Raw genomic sequence first — 6839 nt, forward strand, 5'->3', positions numbered from 1 at the left:
CCGGGTCGATTGCGAGCTAGGGAAGCGCCAAACGCATGCTCTGGGCGCGCCCAGAGCATGCCCGGGACGTGCTCGATGAAATGCCAGGGTAGCCTAGAGGTCGCGGGTGAGGTTGGCAAGGAACAGGGCTAGTTTAGGGTTGGCAAGGGAATCAAGGGACATGGAGGATAGGTCAGGGGCTCAAGTTCACAATGTAAACTTGAAATCATGCCAAATCTGGCTATGCACTTAGGGTGTTTGACAAAATGCCAAAGGCACCTAGGCAGTTCTTGGGGTGGCCAGATCTCCCAGAGTGGGGTCTCTTTAGAAGAAAGATGGGGTGGTGAGGTTAGTTTGCCAAAAGGAGAAACTTGCTAGTGCAAGTTTTGCAAAATTACAATTTTGGACAGGGAGTAAATGGCATCATTACATGGACCAAAAGTGTTCCAAAGAGTGCATGCTCCTAGAATCAGGGGTTTTGCAGGGTTGACTACAAGCATGAGAAAGCACAAGGCCACTAGAGCAAGAATGAATAGGGTTGCAGTAGAAAACACAAGTCTGGTCCAGAATGAAAAAGAAATTGGTGCACTTAATTTCTCCAAAGAACAACACTAGGTTTTTGCATAAAGTTGGATGGCATGCTACCACCAACATCCCATAATTTTGGTGGAGGCTCTAAAAAAATATTTAAATAGGCTATAGTGCAAAAATGTCCACTGGACCAGATTTGAAAAACAGGTGTAAAACTCAAAATATGCAATGAAATAAATACATTATTGCACAAAAGTGATTTAGAGACATCACATGACATCTCCAAATTTTGGTTCGAATATTAGTTAAATTATCAACTGGTTGTAGTTCAACAAGAGCTCCAAAATTTAAAGAAAGTCATTTTAATGAAAAAAAAAGCTGAGGGTGAAATAATTGAATAAGTAAATCTACTAAACAAGTAATGTTATATAGGGGGGCATAGAAGTCCAATATATTTTGGAAAGCTCCAATTGGAAAAGACTCCTTAATATTAAAAGAAATGTTATGAAATCAACAAAAATATTCTTGCAGACAAAAATTTTAAACTCTTGGCAAAATTTTAATAACTAAAATCTGGTTAAATTTTTGGGGTGTTACACGGCCTGCCCTCACCAAGAAAGTTTGTGCACCATTAACCAGATAAGATGGGGAGTGGCTATAGTGAACGCCCACCAGGCGGTGGTACTGTAGCCACGCCCGCCCCGACCAAGCCATCATCATCAGGGGCGAGGCTATAGTAATGAGCAGTCGACAGGGCCCACAGGTGGTGGGCCCAGCCTGTCCACTACAGGAAACATGAGATTTGCCGTCAGTACTGTTCTTTGCCGTCAGCTTTTCATCGGGACAGACGGCAAAGACCATTTTTGCCGACAGTTGCTGACGGCAAAGAATGACTGAGTTGTCGTCTGTACATAAAAAGGCTGACGGCAAATAAAAAAACAGACGACAAAATGCACACTTTACCGTCTGTAAATAAAAAGACAGACGCCAAAGACTACTTTGCCATCTATAAATAAAAAGACAGACGGTAAAGATCTTTGCCGCTTGTTTTTTTATTTATAGACGGCAAAATGAGAACTTTGCCGTCTATAAATAAAAAGACAGACGGCAAATAAGAAACACAGCACACGAATCGATCTCCTGGATCGATGACATGGCAAGATCTGGGCCGCCCGCACCCGCCTCTCTCTCTCTCACCGTGCGCTTCCCAACCCAGCCACCCACGCATGCATGCCCGTCACCAGCCACCCACGCATGCCCCAACCCACTGGCCCACCACCACCCATTGGCCCTGCCTTATCCTCTCTCCTGTTCCTCAAAAAAAGGAAAAAAGCCTTATCCTCTCAACTCGTTCGTCTCTCTCTTCTGCCTGCACATTCTCTCTCTCGCCCGATGCACTGGCACTGGCGGCCATCCATCACTCGCCTCACCATAGCCGCCGCTGCCTGTGCCCGCATCCACGCGCCACCGCCTCCGGGCGCCGCCGAGCGCCGCCTGCCTCCACCCGCCACCGCCGGCCTCCGAGCGCCGCCCGCCTCCGTCCCTGCGCGTCGTCTGCCTGCCTCTGCCCGCGCAACCGGCGGCCGCTGTCTGTGCCCGCGTCCGCACACGTCGCACCACCAATCGCGCCATTGAGACCGTGCAGGCGCCTCCCTCTCTCTTCCGACGACCTCAACGTCGACCACAGAGGCGACCTCGACGATGACGCCGCGGACGGCCTCACCGACGACCACGGGGCCAACCTCTACGATGACGCCGCGCGGACCTCGCCGACAACCACCGGGGCAGGGCCACAGCGGCGGGCGTGGGTGCGCTCGGTGGCGAAGTAGGGCGGGCGCGGCCGGAGCAGGGTGGTGCGGCCGGAACGCTAGCAGGGCGGCGGGCGCGGTCTGGCACGGTGGCAGGCGCAGGGTGGCGGGCGCTCGCGGCTTGGAAAGGACGGGCAAGGTCCGGCAGGGCGGCGGCCTCGGGCAGGAGCAATTTTTTTTAAAATGAAAATATAGATTTGCCATCTCTAACTTGGCTAGGCTGACGGCAAAAACGCAAATTCGGCCGACGGCAACAATGTTAACTATGCCGTCTGCGTCATAAAAACCAGACGACAAAGTGTCAGTTTAGCTGACGGCAAAGATTTTGCTGTCTATCCAATAAAATGCTGACGGCAAAGTTTCTTTGCCGACTTATCTTTGCCGTCTGAGTTTGCCGTCTGCTTTCTGACGGCAAAATCTTTACCGTCTGGATTTATGTCTTTGCCGTCTGTAATCCACAGACGACGAATTACCTGAATCCTGTAGTGGTCGTCCCGGAGCCCGGCAGCCGGCGGGACCAACCAGTCGACGGGCCCCACTAGCCGGCGGAGAACCCGGCGGCCATAGTCACTGATGGTCCGGGTCCACTCCCAGCCGGATTACCATTGTACCCCTGGGGGTAGGCACCCCCAGGGCACCTATGCAATGGGTTGATCTCTTAGAGTGTCACACACACATAGAGAGAGAAGAGGAGAGCTAGCCTTGCCCTTCTTCTTCCTCTAGTCGAACAACTCAAGGACCCACTTGTAGCTACTTACTGATTTAGTGATCATGCGGATACCCCGCAGAGTAGGACTAGGGATGTTATCTCCTAGGAGAGCCCCAAACATGGGTAAGATTCGCCGGTGTGCATGTCTTCGCCTCATCCCATTTCTAGGCACCGGTGATGTCTTACTGGCTCCCACTATGATTAGCCATCCTTTGGCATATGTCGCACCTACCACCCGACACTCTCAGTCTGTCAATCCTTGTTATGTCTGGATGTGGTAAGTTTCCCCATTTTAAGTCAAATTAAGCCGCAGGCTCCACGCCTGGCGGTGCCCTTCCATCAATTCCTTTAAGTTCAGCCTTGCGACCATACTCCCCACGGAACCCAAAGAGTTTGATTTCTCATAAGGTGCCGGCGGAGTCCTACAAGCAACATCTGCCGATCCCTGGTCGGCATCGAATATGGTTGAGACTAGGATGGTATCTGATCATCTTTGAGCCCCCAACTTTCATTCTTGATTAACAAAAACATCCTTGGAAGATGCTTTCACAGTTGTTCGTCTTCCATAAATCCAAGAATTTCACCTCTGACTATGAAATACGAATGCCCCCGACTGTCCCTATTAATCATTACTCTCATCCCGAAGGCCAACACAATTGGACCGGAATCCTATGATGTTATCCCATGCTAATGTATCTAGAGCGATGGCTTGCTTTGAGCTCTCTAATTTCTTCAAAGTAACAATGCCGGAAACACGGCCCGACCAATTAAGGCTAGGAGCGCGATGTTGGCCGAAGGGTCGAGTAGGTCGGTGCTCACCATGAGGCGGACCGGCCGACCCAGCCCAAGGTCCAACTACGAGCTTTTTAACCACAACAACTTAAATATACGCTATTGGAGCTGGAATTACCGCGGCTGCTGGCACCAGACTTGCCCTCCAATGGATCCTTGATAAGGGATTTAGATTGTACTCATTCCAATTACCGGACACTAATGCGCCCGGTATTGTTATTTATTGTCACTACCTCCCCATGTTAGGATTGGGTAATTTGCAGGCCTGCTACCTTCCTTGGATGTGGTAGCCGTTTCTCAGGCTCCCTCTCTGGAATCAAACCCTAATTCTCCGTCACCCATCACCACTATGCACTACAAAAAAAACACTTCCATGATGATACGTGTTTGTCACAATAGGTCACATTTTTTTTCATGCATGTACATGCATGACGATTTTATGACAGAATCAAGATAGTCATAAATGTGATGTCGTAGAAGTGTTCCATGACATAACCAAAATTATCATCACGGAAGTGTCCACTTCCATGACGATAAATCGCACGTCACAGAAGTGCTTTCGGCAAGGGTGACCGACACGTGGCATCCACCGTAACGGAACACCGTTAAGCTAACGGGTCTGGTTTTGGATCTGATAACCCGTTAACAGCCTGGAGCAATGGGGATTTTCGACGTGTAAAATCATCATTGGCTGGAGGAAACACGTGTCAGCTCCGTGTTGGCACAGGTGTCACTCATCCAATGGGTGAGATGCGCCTATGAAATGTTGACATGTGCACCGGCCCAAAAGTGGTCCATCAAGTTTAAATGGGCCGGCCCAACTAAAGGCCCACAAGATTTCGATGTCCCTAATTGATCGGCCCAGTTAAAGGCCCACAAGATTTTGCAGACCATAATGGGTCGGCCCAGCTAAAGGCCCACAAGATTTTGCAGACCATAATGGGCCGGCCCACCTAAAGGCCCACAAGATTTAGCGGACCACAATGGGCCAGCCCAGGTAAAGGCCCACAAGAATTTGCAGACCATAATGGTCCGGCCCAGCTAAAGGCCCACAAGATTTAGCACACCACAATGGGCCAGCCCAGCTAAAGGCCCACAAGATTTTGCAAACCATAATGGGCCGACCCAGCTAAAGGCCCAACATTCTCAGTTAAGGCCCGTACGGCTAGTGTCAAATTGGCCCGTCAACGGCCTGTCCTAAACTTGTCATCATCACGGCCCATGGTCACTTCTGGCCCGTTAACAGTTCACTAAGTATTTGGGCCAAATTATGGCCCGATGTATTTCCGGCCTGTTAAAAGTCCTGCTTCATTTGGGCCCATTTATAGGCCATTGAAACTTTCGGCCCATAAATGACCGTGAAGGATTTGGGTCATATTCGGCCATGTCTGACATTCGGCCTATTATAGGCCCACTATAGATTTGGGCCACTTTCGGCCTGTTGTGATTTTCGGCCTGTTAACATCCGACAAAATCCATGGGCCATATGTGGCCCAATGTCACGTCGGGCCCATTAACGGCCCATATAAAAATGACGATAATCTAGCCAGACCAAACATCTGGCCTGTTAAAGGCCCGTCTGAATTTCGGCATGTGAAAGATCTGCATCATAAATGGGCCACCATTTCGGCTTGCTAAGACCAGTGGGTTATTTGGCACAATCAGGGCCCAATCTCACTTTCGGCCTATTAAAGGCCCATGTTTTTTATGGGCTCGAGATATTTACACGTGTAAACGGCCTATTGTTACTGAAGTCCCAAATTATGTATAGGCCTGTTAAAGGCCCACTATGGGCACAAGCCTACCAGAAAAATATGAAATCTTATGCTGAATTAGGCCCAGATATTTTTAGTGGGCTACATGCAAATTTCGGCCCATAATTATTTTTAGCCCAATTGGAATGGGCCTGACGAATGTTGGCATGTTGGGCTCCTACGAAGCTTTCGGCCGAATACATTACTAAGATAAACCTACACTATACAAAAATGGCGTCGTAATTACTGTAGCCTTTGGCAGCATCATAAATGTTGTATCACAACAAAATAAATTCCAACCATATAACAAAAGGCCTGTTGGCATAAGTTTACAGTCTTTGAAGATAAAAGCACCATCAAATGTATAGAAGCACAAATCATTTGACCTGACTGCTAATGTTTCAGGCTGTAGAATATGATGGAGCAGCACGATCTTCACCTTTTTCTGCCATTGCTCTTGAACAACGAAGCAAATGTCTGATAGTCTGGTTTCAAAACCATTCATATCTTGACAACATTTGTCAACCACTATTCTTGTTTCCGAAACGACGTCCATTAGGGATTGTACTTGTGTCTGGAGCACAGATATATCACTCTGTCTAGCAGGAAGATTTTGTTCAGTAGGCGATTTGGACGAGGTTACCTTGACAACCAACCCAGAATTACGCAGGAAGGTGCTTTTTGCACTGTTAGTGGAGAGATACTGACGCACTGCAGCAAGAGCTGACATTGTGCCTGTGGTAGCCTCGTCACCTTCAGGTGGTTGTGGTTGTTCAATCATTTGTTCCATAGCTTCCTGAAACTTTGAACTTTTAGATTAGTGTACCAGATAAGTTAATAATGATACAAAAACAAACAATGTAGGTTACATGTTTATACATAATTTATTTTGGTGAACTACTGTAATACATTAGCATGTATTGTAGTGCCAACTACATAATAAAATCACTTTCTGAACATATGTCCATGTAGCATGCCTACTATATTGACTACTTCCTCACATTCGTTGACATCTAAGGATAAAGAGACATGGTTTAAAGTAGGATGAACATAGTATGACATCATTCATATCATGGGCAGACAGATATAAAACAAACAGGCTATTTTATCATTGTGTGCACACGTGAACATAACAACTAGATTACAGATCAAGACCAAAAGAATATCCTTCATCTCTTTTAAACCATGTCAGGTGAAATGATACGTTAAGACAATTGTGCATAAAAGTGAACAGAGTAACTAACATTGGCTGCAAACCAATTAGTT

This window comes from Triticum aestivum, chromosome 6B (assembly GCF_018294505.1).
Source record: "Triticum aestivum cultivar Chinese Spring chromosome 6B, IWGSC CS RefSeq v2.1, whole genome shotgun sequence".
NCBI classification, from domain to species: Eukaryota; Viridiplantae; Streptophyta; class Magnoliopsida; order Poales; family Poaceae; genus Triticum; species Triticum aestivum.